The following is a 15,493-nucleotide window of genomic DNA, read 5'->3' as shown; positions in this document are numbered from 1 at the left end:
TGTCTATTTTTGCCCTAGGCCATAGTAGTTATTGGTTTCGAGTATCAGACTTGCGAAAATTTTGATGGTTTCTCAACCATTCCTAAACCTCAAACTCCCATATCTCGCGAACGGATTGACGATCTCAAGAAGTTCCTGTTGCATCTGAAAGTAGAAACTTGCCCGATTACAATGTTCTGTGTGCTTTTCCCCTAGGCCATTCCAGTTATTGGTTTCGAGTATCAGAGCAGCGAACGTTTTGGTGGTTTCACAACAGTTCTATAACTTCAAACTCCCATACCTCGTGAACGGATAGACGGACTCAAGAAATCCCTAATGCATCAGAAAGTAGAAACTCGCCCGTTTACAACGGTATGTGTATTTTTGCCCTAGGCCATAGTAGTTATTGGTTTCGAGAATCAGACTTGCGAAAATTTTGATGGTTTCTCAACCATTCCATAACTTCAAACTCCCATATCTCGCGAACGGATTGACGAACACGAGAAATTCCTGTTGCATCTGAAAGCAGAAACTCGCCCGATTCCAACGGTATTTGTGTTTTTCCCCTAGGCCATAGTAGTTATTGGTTTCGAGTATCAGATTCCGAAAATTTTGATGGTTTCTCAACCATTCCTTTACTTCAAACACCCATATCTCGCGAACGGATTGACGAACTCGAGAAATTCCTGTTGCATCTGAAAGTAGAAACTCGCCCGATTACAACGGTATGTGTATTTTTGCCCTAGGCCATAGTAGTTATTGGTTTCGAGTATCAGAATTGCGAAAATTTTGATGGTTTCTCAACCATTCCATAACTTCAAACTCCCATATATGCGAAGGGATTGACGAACTCGAGAAATTCCAGTTGCGTCTGAAAGTTGAAACTCGCCCGATTACAACGGTATGTTTATTTTTGCTCTAGACCATAGTAGTTATTGGTTTCGAGTATCAGACTTGCGAAAACTTTGATGGTTTCTCAACCATTCCTTAACCTCAAACTCCCATATCTCGCGAACGGATTGACGATCTCGAGAAATTCCTGTTGCATCTGAAAGTAAAAACTCGCACGATTACAACGCTATGTGTTTTTTTTCCCATAGGCCATTGTAGTTATTGGTTTCGAGTATCAGACTTGCGAAAATTTTGATGGTTTCTCAACCATTCCATAACTTCAAACTCCCATATATGCGAACGGATTGACGGACTCGAGAAATTCCTGTTGCATCTGAAAGTAGAAACTCGCCCGATTACAACGGTATGTGTATTTTTGCCCTAGGCCATAGTAGTTATTGGTTTCGAGTATCAGACTTGCGAAAATTTTGATGGTTTCTCAACCATTCCATAACTTCAAACTCCCATATATGCGAACGGATTGACGAACTCGAGAAATTCCAGTTGCGTCTGAAAGTAGAAACTCGCCCGATTACAACGGTATGTGTATTTTTGCCCTAGGCCATTGTAGTTATTGGTTTCGAGTATCAGACTTGCGAAAACTTTGATGGTTTCTCAACCATTCCTTAACCTCAAACTCCCATATCTCGCGAACGGATTGACGAACTCGAGAAATTCCTGTTGCATCTGAACGCAGACACTCTCCCGTTTACAACGGTATGTGTATCTTTGCCCCAGGCCATAGTAGTTATTGGTTTCTAGTATCAGACTTGCGAAAATTTTGATGGTTTCTCAACCATTCCATAACTTCAAACTCCCATATATGCGAACGGATTGACGAACTCGAGAAATTCCAGTTGCGTCTGAATGTTGAAACTCGCCCGATTACAACGGTATGTGTATTTTTGCTCTAGACCATAGTAGTTATTGGTTTCGAGTATCAGACTTGCGAAAACTTTGATGGTTTCTCATCCATTCCTTAACTTCAAACTCCCATATCTCGCGAACGGATTGACGAACTCGAGAAATTCCTGTTGCAACTGAAAGTATAAACTCGCCCGATTACAACGGTTTATGTATTTCTCCCCTACGCCATTCCAGTTATTGGTTTCGAGTATCAGACTTGCGAAAATTTTGATGGTTTCTCAACCATTACTAAACCTCAAACTCCCATATCTCGCGAACGGATTGACGAACTCGAGAAATTCCTGTTGCATCTGAACGCAGCCACTCGACCGTTTACAACGGTATGTGTATTTTTGCCCTAGGCCATAGTAGGAATTAGTTTCGAGTATCAGACTTGCGAAAATTTTGATGGTTTCTCAAACATTCCATAACTTCAAACACCCATATCTCGCGAACGGATTGACGAACTCGAGAAATTTCTGTTGCAGCTGAAAGTAGAAACTCGCCCGATTACAACGGTATGTGTATTTCTCCCCGAGGCCATTCCAGTTATCGGTTTCGAGTATCAGAGCAGCGAAAGTTTTGGTGGTTTCACGACAGTTCCATGACTTCAAACTCCCATATCTCGCGAACGGATTGACAAACTCGATAAATTCCTGTTGCATCTGAAAGTAGAAACTCGCACGATTACAACGCTATGTGTATTTTTCCCATAGGCCATTGTAGTTAATGGTTTCGAGTATCAGACTTGCGAAAATTTTGATGGTTTCTCAACCATTCCATAACTTCAAACTCCCATATATGCGAACGGATTGACGGACTCGAGAAATTCCTGTTGCATCTGAAAGTAGAAACTCGCCCGATTACAATGGTATGTGTATTTTTGCCCTAGGCCATAGTAGTTATTGGTTTCGAGTATCAGAATTGCGAAAATTTTGATGGTTTCTCAACCATTCCATAACTTCAAACTCCCATATATGCGAACGGATTGACGAACTCGAGAAATTCCAGTTGCGTCTGAAAGTTGAAACTCGCCCGATTACAACGGTATGTGTATTTTTGCCCTAGGCCATTGTAGTTATTGGTTTCGAGTATCAGACTTGCGAAAACTTTGATGGTTTCTCAACCATTCCTTAACCTCAAACTCCCATATCTCGCGAACGGATTGACGAACTCGAGAAATTCCTGTTTCATCTGAACGCAGACACTCTCCCGTTTACAACGGTATGTGTATTTTTGCCCCAGGCCATAGTAGTTATTGGTTTCTAGTATCAGACTTGCGAAAATTTTGATGGTTTCTCAACCATTCCATAACTTCAAACTCCCATATATGCGAACGGATTGACGAACTCGAGAAATTCCAGTTGCGTCTGAATGTTGAAACTCGCCCGATTACAACGGTATGTGTATTTTTGCTCTAGACCATAGTAGTTATTGGTTTCGAGTATCAGACTTGCGAAAACTTTGATGGTTTCTCATCCATTCCTTAACTTCAAACTCCCATATCTCGCGAACGGATTGACGAACTCGAGAAATTCCTGTTGCATCTGAAAGTAGAAACTTGCCCGATTACAATGTTCTGTGTGCTTTTCCCCTAGGCCATTCCAGTTATTGGTTTCGAGTATCAGAGCAGCGAACGTTTTGGTGGTTTCACAACAGTTCTATAACTTCAAACACCCATATCTCGCGAACGGATTGACGAACCCGAGAAATTTCTGTTGCAACTGAAAGTAGAAACTCGCCCGATTACAACGGTATGTGTATTTCTCCCCGAGGCCATTCCAGTTATCGGTTTCGAGTATCAGAGCAGCGAAAGTTTTGGTGGTTTCACGACAGTTCCATGACTTCAAACTCCCATATCTCGCGAACGGATTGACAGACTCGATAAATTCCTGTTGCATCTGAAAGTAGAAACTCGCACGATTACAACGCTATGTGTATTTTTCCCATAGGCCATTGTAGTTAATGGTTTCGAGTATCAGACTTGCGAAAATTTTGATGGTTTCTCAACCATTCCATAACTTCAAACTCCCATATATGCGAACGGATTGACGGACTCGAGAAATTCCTGTTGCATCTGAAAGCAGAAACTCGCCCGATTACAACGGTATGTGCATTTTTGCCCTAGGCCATAGTAGTTATTGGTTTCGAGTATCAGACTTGCGAAAATTTTGAAGGTTTCTCAACCATTCCTTAACTTCAAACTCCCATATCTCGCGAACGGATTGACGGACTCGAGAAATTCCTGTTGCATCTGAAAGTAGAAACTCGCCCGATTACAACGGTATGTGTATTTTTGACCTAGGCCATAGTAGTTATTGGTTTCTAGTATCAGACTTGAGAAAGTTTTGATGGTTTCTCAACGATTCCATAACTTCAAACTCCCATATATCGCGAACGGATTGGCGAACTCGAGAAATTCCTGTTGCATCTGAAAGTAGAAACTCGCACGATTACAACGCTATGTGTATTTTTCCCATAGGCCATTGTAGTTATTGGTTTCGAGTATAAGACGTGCGAAAATTTTGATGGTTTCTCATCCATTCCTTAACTTCAAACTCCCATATCTCGCGAACGGGTTGACGAACTCGAGAAATTCCGGTTGCATCTGAAAGTAGGAACTTGCCCGATTACAACGGTATGTGCATTTTTGTCCTAGGCCATAGTAGATATTGGTTTCGAGTATCAGACTTACGAAAACTTTGATGGATTCTCAACCATTCCTTAACTTCAAACTTCCATATCTCGCGAACGGATTGACGAAATCGAGAAATTGCTACCGCATCTGAAGGCAGAAACTCGCCCGATTACAATGGTGTGTGTACTTTTCCCCTAGGCCATTCTAGTTATTGGTTTCGAGTATCAGACTTGCGAAAATTTTAATGGACTCTCAACCATTCCTTAAATTCAAACTCCCATATCTCGCGAACCGGTTGAAGAACTCGCGAAATTCCTGTTGCATCTGAAAGTTGAAACTCGCCCGATTACAACGGTATGTGTATTTTTGCTCTAGACCATAGTAGTTATTGGTTTCGAGTATCAGACTTGCGAAAACTATGATGGTTTCTCAACCATTCCTTAACTTCAAACTCCCATACCTCGCGAACGGATTGACGGACTCGAGAAATTCCTGTTGCATCTGAAAGTAGAAACTCGCCCGATTACAACGGTATGTGTATTTTTGCCCTAGGCCATTGTAGTTATTGGTTTCGAGTATCAGACTTGCGAAAATTTTGATGGTTTCTCAACCATTTCTTAACTTCAAACTCCCATATCTCGCGAACGGGTTGACGAACTCGAGAAATTCCGGTTGCATCTGAAAGTAGGAACTTGCCCGATTACAACGGTATGTGCATTTTTGCCCTAGGCCATAGTAGTTATTGGTTTCGAGTATCAGACTTACGAAAACTTTGATGGATTCTCAACCATTCCTTAACTTCAAACTTCCATATCTCGCGAACGGATTGACGAAGTCGAGAAATTCCTACCGCATCTGAAGGCAGAAACTCGCCCGATTACAATGGTGTGTGTACTTTTCCTCTAGGCCACTCCAGTTATTGGTTTCGAGTATCAGACTTGCGAAAATTTTAATGGACTCTCAACCATTCCATAACTTCAAACACCCATATCTCGCGAACGGATTGACGAACTCGAGAAATTCCTGTTGCATCTGAAAGTAGAAACTTGCCCGATTACAATGTTCTGTGTGCTTTTCCCCTAGGCCATTCCAGTTATTGGTTTCGAGTATCAGAGCAGCGAACGTTTTGGTGGTTTCACAACAGTTCTATAACTTCAAACTCCCATACCTCGTGAACGGATAGACGGACTCAAGAAATCCCTAATGCATCAGAAAGTAGAAACTTGCCCGATTACAACGGCATGTCTATTTTTGCCCTAGGCCATAGTAGTTATTGGTTTCGAGTATCAGACTTGCGAAAATTTTGATGGTTTCTCAACCATTCCTAAACCTCAAACTCCCATATCTCGCGAACGGATTGACGATCTCAAGAAGTTCCTGTTGCATCTGAAAGTAGAAACTTGCCCGATTACAATGTTCTGTGTGCTTTTCCCCTAGGCCATTCCAGTTATTGGTTTCGAGTATCAGAGCAGCGAACGTTTTGGTGGTTTCACAACAGTTCTATAACTTCAAACTCCCATACCTCGTGAACGGATAGACGGACTCAAGAAATCCCTAATGCATCAGAAAGTAGAAACTCGCCCGTTTACAACGGTATGTGTATTTTTGCCCTAGGCCATAGTAGTTATTGGTTTCGAGTATCAGACTTGCGAAAATTTTGATGGTTTCTCAACCATTCCATAACTTCAAACTCCCATATCAGGCGAACGGATTGACGAACTCGAGAAATTCCTGTTGCATCTGAAAGCAGAAACTCGCCCGATTCCAACGGTATTTGTGTTTTTCCCCTAGGCCATAGTAGTTATTGGTTTCGAGTATCAGACTTGCGAAAATTTTGATGGTTTCTCAACCATTCCTTAACTTCAAACTCCCATATCTCGCGAACGGATTGACGGACTCGAGAAGTTCCTGTTGCATCTGAAAGTAGAAACTCGCCCGATTACAATGGTATGTGTATTTTTGCCCTAGGCCATAGTAGTTCTTGGTTTCTAGTATCCGACTTGCGAAAGTTTTGATGGTTTCTCAACGATTCTATAACTTCAAACTCCCATATATCGCGAACGGATTGGCGAACTCGAGAAATTCCTGTTGCATCTGAAAGCAGATACTCGCCCGATTACAACGGTATGGTCATTTTTGCCCTAGGCCATAGTAGTTATTGGTTTCGAGTATAAGACGTGCGAAAATTTTGATGGTTTCTCATCCATTCCTTAACTTCAAACTCCCATATCTCGCGAACGGATTGACGAACTCGAGAAATTCCTGTTGCATCTGAAAGCAGAAACTCGCCCGATTACAATGGTGTGTGTACTTTTCCCCTAGGCCATTCCAGTTATTGGTTTCATGTATCAGACATGCGAATTTTTGATTGTTTCTCAACCATTCCTTAACTTCAAACTCCCATATCTCGCGAACGGATTGACGAACTCGAGAAATTCCTACTGCATCTGAAGGCAGAAACTCGCCCGATTACAATGGTGTGTGTACTTTTTCCCTAGGCCATTCTAGTTATCGGTTTCGAGTATCAGACTTGCGAAAATTTTAATGGACTCTCAACCATTCCTTAAATTCAAACTCCCATATCTCGCGAACCGGTTGAAGACCTCGCGAAATTCCTGTTGCATCTGAAAGTTGAAACTCGCCCGATTACAGCGGTATGTGTATTTTTGCTCTAGACCATAGTAGTTATTGGTTTCGAGTATCAGACTTGCGAAAACTTTGATGGTTTCTCAACCATTCCTTAACTTCAAACTCCCATATCTCGCGAACGGATTGACGAACTCGAGAAATTCCTGTTGCATCTGAAAGTAGAAACTTGCCCGATTACAATGGTGTGTGTACTTTTCCCCTAGGCCATTCCAGTTATTCGTTTCGAGTATCAGACTTGCGAAAATTTTGATGGTTTCTCAACCATTCCTTAATTTCAAACTCGCATATCTCGCGAACGGATTGACGAACACGAGTAATTCCTGTTGAATCTGAAAGCAGAAACTCGCCCGATTACAACGGCATGTGTATTTTTGCCCTAGACCATAGTAGTTAATGGTTTCTAGTATCAGATTCCGAAAATTTTGATGGTTTCTCAACCATTCCTTTACTTCAAACACCCATATCTCGCGAACGGATTGACGAACTCGAGAAATTCCTGTTGCATCTGAAAGTAGAAACTTGCCCGATTACAATGGTGGGGGTACTTTTCCCCTAGGCCATTCCAGGTGTTGGTTTCGAGTATCAGACTTGCGAAAATTTTGATGGTTTCTCAACCATTCCTTAATTTCAAACTCCCATATCTCGCGAACGGAATGACGAACTCGAGAAATTCCTGTTGCAACTGAAAGTAGAAACTCGCCCGATTACAAGGGGATGTGTATTTCTCCCCTACGCCATTCCAGTTATTGGTTTCGAGTATCAGAGCAGCGAAAGTTTTGGTGGTTTCACAACAGTTCCATAACTTCAAACATCCATATCTCGCGAACGGATTGACGGACTCAAGAAATCCCTGTTGCATCTGAAAGTTGAAACTCGCCCGATTACAACGGTATGTGTATTTTTGCCCTGGGCCATAGTAGTTATTGGTTTCGAGTATCAGACTTGCGAAAATTTTTATGGTTTCTCAACCATTCCTTAACTTCAAACTCCCATATCTCGCGAACGGATTGACGAACTCGAGAAATTCCTGTTGCATCTGAAAGCAGAAACTCGCCCGATTCCAACGGTATTTGTATTTTTCCCCTAGGCCATTCCAGTTATTGGTTTCATGTATCGGACATGCGAATTTTTGATTGTTTCTCAACCATTCCTTAACTTCAAACTCCCATATCTCGCGAACGGATTGACGAACTCGAGAAATTCCTACTGCATCTGAAGGCAGAAACTCGCCCGATTACAATGGTGTGTGTACTTTTCCCCTGGGCCATTCTAGTTATCGGTTTCGAGTATCAGACTTGCGAAAATTTTAATGGACTCTCAACCATTCCTTAAATTCAAACTCCCATATCTCGCGAACCGGTTGAAGACCTCGCGAAATTCCTGTTGCATCTGAAAGTTGAAACTCGCCCGATTACAGCGGTATGTGTATTTTTGCTCTAGACCATAGTAGTTATTGGTTTCGAGTATCAGACTTGCGAAAACTTTGATGGTTTCTCAACCATTCCTTAACTTCAAACTCCCATATCTCGCGAACGGATTAACGAACTCGAGAAATTCCTGTTGCATCTGAAAGTAGAAACTTGCCCGATTACAATGGTGTGTGTACTTTTCCCCTAGGCCATTCCAGTTATTCGTTTCGAGTATCAGACTTGCGAAAATTTTGATGGTTTCTCAACCATTCCTTAATTTCAAACTCGCATATCTCGCGAACGGATTGACGAACACGAGTAATTCCTGTTGAATCTGAAAGCAGAAACTCGCCCGATTACAACGGCATGTGTATTTTTGCCCTAGACCATACTAGTTAATGGTTTCTAGTATCAGATTCCGAAAATTTTGATGGTTTCTCAACCATTCCTTTACTTCAAACACCCATATCTCGCGAACGGATTGACGAACTCGAGAAATTCCTGTTGCATCTGAAAGTAGAAACTTGCCCGATTACAATGGTGTGTGTACTTTTCCCCTAGGCCATTCCAGTTATTCGTTTCGAGTATCAGACTTGCGAAAATTTTGATGGTTTCTCAACCATTCCTTAATTTCAAACTCGCATATCTCGCGAACGGATTGACGAACTCGAGATATTCCTGTTGCATCTGAAAGTAGAAACTTGCCGATTACAACGGTATTTGTATTTTTCCCCTAGGCCATTGTAGTTATTGCTTTCGAGTATGAGACTTGCGAAAATTTGGATTGTTTCTCAACCATTCCTTAATTTCAAACTCCCATATCTCGCGAACGGATTGACGAACTCGAGATATTCCTGTTGCATCTGAAAGTAGAATCTTGCCGATTACAACGGTATTTGTATTTTTGCCCTAGGCCATAGTAGTTATTGGTTTCGAGTATCAGACTTGCGAAAATTTTGATGGTTTCTCAACCATTCCACAACTTCAAAATCCCATATATGCGAACGGATTGACGAACTCGAGAAATTCCTGTTGCGTCTGAAAGTTGAAACCCGCCCGATTACAACGGTATGTGTATTTTTGCTCTAGTCCATAGTAGTTATTTGTTCCCAGTATCAGACTTGCGAAAATTGGGATGGTTTCTCAACCATTCCTTAACTTCAAACTCCCATATCTCGCGAACGGGTTGACGAACTCGAGAAATTCCTGTTGCATCTGAAACTAGAAACTCGCCCGATTACAACGGTATGTGTATTTTTGCCCTAGGCCATAGTAGTTAGTGGTTTCGAGTATCGGACTTGCGAAAATTTTGATGGTTTCTCAACCATTAGTAAACCTCAAACTCCCATAGCTCGCGAACGGATTGACGAACTCGAGAAATTCCTGTTGCATCTGAACGCAGACACTCGCCCGTTTACAACGGTATGTGTATTTTAGCCCTAGGCCATAGTAGGAATTAGTTTCCAGTATCAAACTTGCGAAAATTTTGTTGGTTTCTCAAACATTCCATAGATTCAAACTCACATATCTCGCGAACGGATTGACGAACTCGAGAAATTTCTGTTGCAACTGAAAGTAGAAACTCGCCCGATTACAACGGTATGTGTATTTCTCCCCTAGGCCATTCCAGTTATCGGTTTCGAGTATCAGAGCAGCGAAAGTTTTGGCGGTTTCACAACAGTTCCATGACTTCAAACTCCCATATCTCGCGAACGGATTGACAGACTCGAGAAATTCCTGTTGCATCTGAACGCAGACACTCGCCCGTTTACAACGGTATGTGTATTTTTGCCCTAGGCCATAGTGGGAATTAGTTTCTAGTATCAGACTTGCGAAAATTTTGTTGGTTTCTCAAACATTCCATAAATTCAAACTCACATATCTCGCGAACGGATTGACGAACTCGAGAAATTTCTGTTGCAACTGAAAGTAGAAACTCGCCCGATTACAACGGTATGTGTATTTCTCCCCTAGGCCATTCCAGTTATCGGTTTCGAGTATCAGAGCAGCGAAAGTTTTGGCGGTTTCACAACAGTTCCATGACTTCAAACTCCCATATCTCGCGAACGGATTGACAGACTCGAGAAATTCCTGTTGCATCTGAAAGTAAAAACTCGCACGATTACAACGCTATGTGTATTTTTCCCATAGGCCATTGTAGTTATTGGTTTCGAGTATCACACTTGCGAAAACTTTGATGGTTTCTCAACCATTCCTTAACCTCAAACTCCCATATCTCGCGAACGGATTGACGAACTCGAGAAATTCCTGTTGCATCTGAACGCAGACACTCTCCCGTTTACAACGGTATGTGTATTTTTGCCCCAGGCCATAGTAGTTATTGGTTTCTAGTATCAGACTTGCGAAAATTTTGATGGTTTCTCAACCATTCCATAACTTCAAACTCCCATATATGCGAACGGATTGACGAACTCGAGAAATTCCAGTTGCGTCTGAATGTTGAAACTCGCCCGATTACAACGGTATGTGTATTTTTGCTCTAGACCATAGTAGTTATTGGTTTCGAGTATCAGACTTGCGAAAACTTTGATGGTTTCTCATCCATTCCTTAACTTCAAACTCCCATATCTCGCGAACGGATTGACGAACTCGAGAAATTCCTGTTGCAACTGAAAGTAGAAACTCGCCCGATTACAACGGTATATGTATTTCTCCCCTACGCCATTCCAGTTATTGGTTTCGAGTATCAGACTTGCGAAAATTTTGATGGTTTCTCAACCATTACTAAACCTCAAACTCCCATATCTCGCGAACGGATTGACGAACTCGAGAAATTCCTGTTGCATCTGAACGCAGCCACTCGACCGTTTACAACGGTATGTGTATTTTTGCCCTAGGCCATAGTAGGAATTAGTTTCGAGTATCAGACTTGCGAAAATTTTGATGGTTTCTCAAACATTCCATAACTTCAAACACCCATATCTCGCGAACGGATTGACGAACTCGAGAAATTTCTGTTGCAACTGAAAGTAGAAACTCGCCCGATTACAACGGTATGTGTATTTCTCCCCGAGGCCATTCCAGTTATCGGTTTCGAGTATCAGAGCAGCGAAAGTTTTGGTGGTTTCACGACAGTTCCATGACTTCAAACTCCCATATCTCGCGAACGGATTGACAGACTCGATAAATTCCTGTTGCATCTGAAAGTAGAAACTCGCACGATTACAACGCTATGTGTATTTTTCCCATAGGCCATTGTAGTTAATGGTTTCGAGTATCAGAATTGCGAAAATTTTGATGGTTTCTCAACCATTCCATAACTTCAAACTCCCATATATGCGAACGGATTGACGGACTCGAGAAATTCCTGTTGCATCTGAAAGTAGAAACTCGCCCGATTACAACGGTATGTGTATTTTTGCCCTAGGCCATAGTAGTTATTGGTTTCGAGTATCAGAATTGCGAAAATTTTGATGGTTTCTCAACCATTCCATAACTTCAAACTCCCATATATGCGAACGGATTGACGAACTCGAGAAATTCCAGTTGCGTCTGAAAGTTGAAACTCGCCCGATTACAACGGTATGTGTATTTTTGCTCTAGACCATAGTAGTTATTGGTTTCGAGTATCAGACTTGCGAAAACTTTGATGGTTTCTCAACCATTCCTTAACCTCAAACTCCCATATCTCGCGAACGGATTGACGATCTCGAGAAATTCCTGTTGCATCTGAAAGCAGAAACTCGCCCGATTACAACGGTATGTGCATTTTTGCCCTAGGCCACACTAGTTATTGGTTTCGAGTATCAGACTTGCGAAAATTTTGATGGTTTCTCAACCATTCCTTAACTTCAAACTCCCATATCTCGCGAACGGATTGATAGACTCGATAAATTCCTGTTGCATCTGAAAGTAGAAACTCGCACGATTACAACGCTATGTGTATTTTTCCCATAGGCCATTGTAGTTAATGGTTTCGAGTATCAGACTTGCGAAAATTTTGATGGTTTCTCAACCATTCCATAACTTCAAACTCCCATATATGCGAACGGATTGACGGACTCGAGAAATTCCTGTTGCATCTGAAAGTAGAAACTCGCACGATTACAACGCTATGTGTATTTTTCCCCTAGGCCATTCCAGTTATTGGTTTCATGTATCAGACATGCGAAATTTTTGATTGTTTCTCAACCATTCCTTAACTTCAAACTCCCATATCTCGCGAACGGATTGACGAACTCGAGAAATTCCTACTGCATCTGAAGGCAGAAACTCGCCCGATTACAATGGTGTGTGTACTTTTCCCCTAGGCCATTGTAGTTATTGGTTTCGAGTATCAGACTTGCGAAAATTTTAATGGACTCTCAACCATTCCTTAAATTCAAACCCCCATATCTCGCGAACCGGTTGAAGAACTCGCGAAATTCCTGTTGCATCTGAAAGTTGAAACTCGCCCGATTACAACGGTATGTGTATTTTTGCTCTAGACCATAGTAGTTATTGGTTTCGAGTATCAGACTTGCGAAAACTATGATGGTTTCTCAACCATTCCTTAACTTCAAACTCCCATACCTCGCGAATGGATTGACGGACTCGAGAAATTCCTGTTGCATCTGAAAGTAGAAACTCGCCCGATTACAACGGTATGTGTATTTTTGCCCTAGGCCATTGTAGTTATTGGTTTCGAGTATCAGACTTGCGAAAATTTTGATGGTTTCTCAACCATTTCTTAACTTCAAACTCCCATATCTCGCGAACGGGTTGACGAACTCGAGAAATTCCGGTTGCATCTGAAAGTAGGAACTTGCCCGATTACAACGGTATGTGCATTTTTGCCCTAGGCCATAGTAGTTATTGGTTTCGAGTATCAGACTTACGAAAACTTTGATGGATTCTCAACCATTCCTTAACTTCAAACTTCCATATCTCGCGAACGGATTGACGAAATCGAGAAATTCCTACCGCATCTGAAGGCAGAAACTCGCCCGATTACAATGGTGTGTGTACTTTTCCTCTAGGCCACTCCAGTTATTGGTTTCGAGTATCAGACTTGCGAAAATTTTAATGGACTCTCAACCATTCCATAACTTCAAACACCCATATCTCGCGAACGGATTGACGAACTCGAGAAATTCCTGTTGCATCTGAAAGTAGAAACTTGCCCGATTACAATGTTCTGTGTGCTTTTCCCCTAGGCCATTCCAGTTATTGGTTTCGAGTATCAGAGCAGCGAACGTTTTGGTGGTTTCACAACAGTTCTATAACTTCAAACTCCCATACCTCGTGAACGGATAGACGGACTCAAGAAATCCCTAATGCATCAGAAAGTAGAAACTCGCCCGATTACAACGGCATGTCTATTTTTGCCCTAGGCCATAGTAGTTATTGGTTTCGAGTATCAGACTTGCGAAAATTTTGATGGTTTCTCAACCATTCCTAAACCTCAAACTCCCATATCTCGCAAACGGATTGACGATCTCAAGAAGTTCCTGTTGCATCTGAACGCAGACACCCGCCCGTTTACAACGGTATGTGTATTTTTGCCCTAGGCCATAGTAGTTATTGGTTTCGAGAATCAGACTTGCGAAAATTTTGATGGTTTCTCAACCATTCCATAACTTCAAACTCCCATATCTCGCGAACGGATTGACGAACACGAGAAATTCCTGTTGCATCTGAAAGCAGAAACTCGCCCGATTCCAACGGTATTTGTGTTTTTCCCCTAGGCCATAGTGGTTATTGGTTTCGAGTATCAGATTCCGAAAATTTTGATGGTTTCTCAACCATTCCTTTACTTCAAACACCCATATCTCGCGAACGGATTGACGAACTCGAGAAATTCCTGTTGCATCTGAAAGTAGAAACTTGCCCGATTACAATGGTGTGTGTACTTTTCCCCTAGGCCATTCCAGGTGATGGTTTCGAGTATCAGACTTGCGAAAATTATGATGGTTCCTCAACCATTCCTTAACTTCAAACTCCCATATCTCGCGAACGGATTGACGATCTCAAGAAGTTCCTGTTGCATCTGAACGCAGACACCCGCCCGTTTACAACGGTATGTGTATTTTTGCCCTAGGCCATAGTAGTTATTGGTTTCGAGTATCAGACTTGCGAAAATTTTGATGGTTTCTCAACCATTCCATAACTTCAAACTCCCATATCTCGCGAACGGATTGACGAACTCGAGAAATTCCTGTTGCATCTGAAAGCAGAAACTCGCCCGATTCCAACGGTATTTGTGTTTTTCCCCTAGGCCATAGTAGTTACTGGTTTCGAGTATCAGACTTGCGAAAATTTTGATGGTTTCTCAACCATTCCTTAACTTCAAACTCCCATACCTCGCGAACGGATTGACGGACTCGAGAAATTCCTGTTGCATCTGAAAGTAGAAACTCGCCCGATTACAACGGTATGTGTATTTCTCCCCTACGCCATTCCAGTTATTGGTTTCGAGTATCAGAGCAGCGAAAGTTTTGGTGGTTTCACAACAGTTCCATAACTTCAAACTTCCATATCTCGCGAACGGATTGACGGACTCAAGAAATCCCTGTTGCATCTGAAAGTTGAAACTCGCCCGATTACAACGGTATGTGTATTTTTGCCCTAGGCCATAGTAGTTATTGGTTTCGAGTATCAGACTTGCGAAAATTTTTATGGTTTCTCAACCATTCCTTAACTTCAAACTCCCATATCTCGCGAACGGATTGACGAACTCGAGAAATTCCTGTTGCATCTGAAAGCAGAAACTCGCCCGATTCCAACGGTATTTGTATTTTTCCCCTAGGCCATTCCAGTTATTGGTTTCATGTATCGGACATGCGAATTTTTGATTGTTTCTCAACCATTCCTTAACTTCAAACTCCCATATCTCGCGAACGGATTGACGAACTCGAGAAATTCCTACTGCATCTGAAGGCAGAAACTCGCCCGATTACAATGGTGTGTGTACTTTTCCCCTAGGCCATTCTAGTTATCGGTTTCGAGTATCAGACTTGCGAAAATTTTAATGGACTCTCAACCATTCCTTAAATTCAAACTCCCATATCTCGCGAACCGG

The sequence above is a fragment of the Ptiloglossa arizonensis genome, unplaced genomic scaffold, assembly GCF_051014685.1.
Source record: "Ptiloglossa arizonensis isolate GNS036 unplaced genomic scaffold, iyPtiAriz1_principal scaffold0020, whole genome shotgun sequence".
NCBI lineage: Eukaryota > Metazoa > Arthropoda > Insecta > Hymenoptera > Colletidae > Ptiloglossa > Ptiloglossa arizonensis.
The sequence above is the reverse complement of the archived record's forward strand: the minus strand, read 5'-3'. Positions refer to the sequence as shown.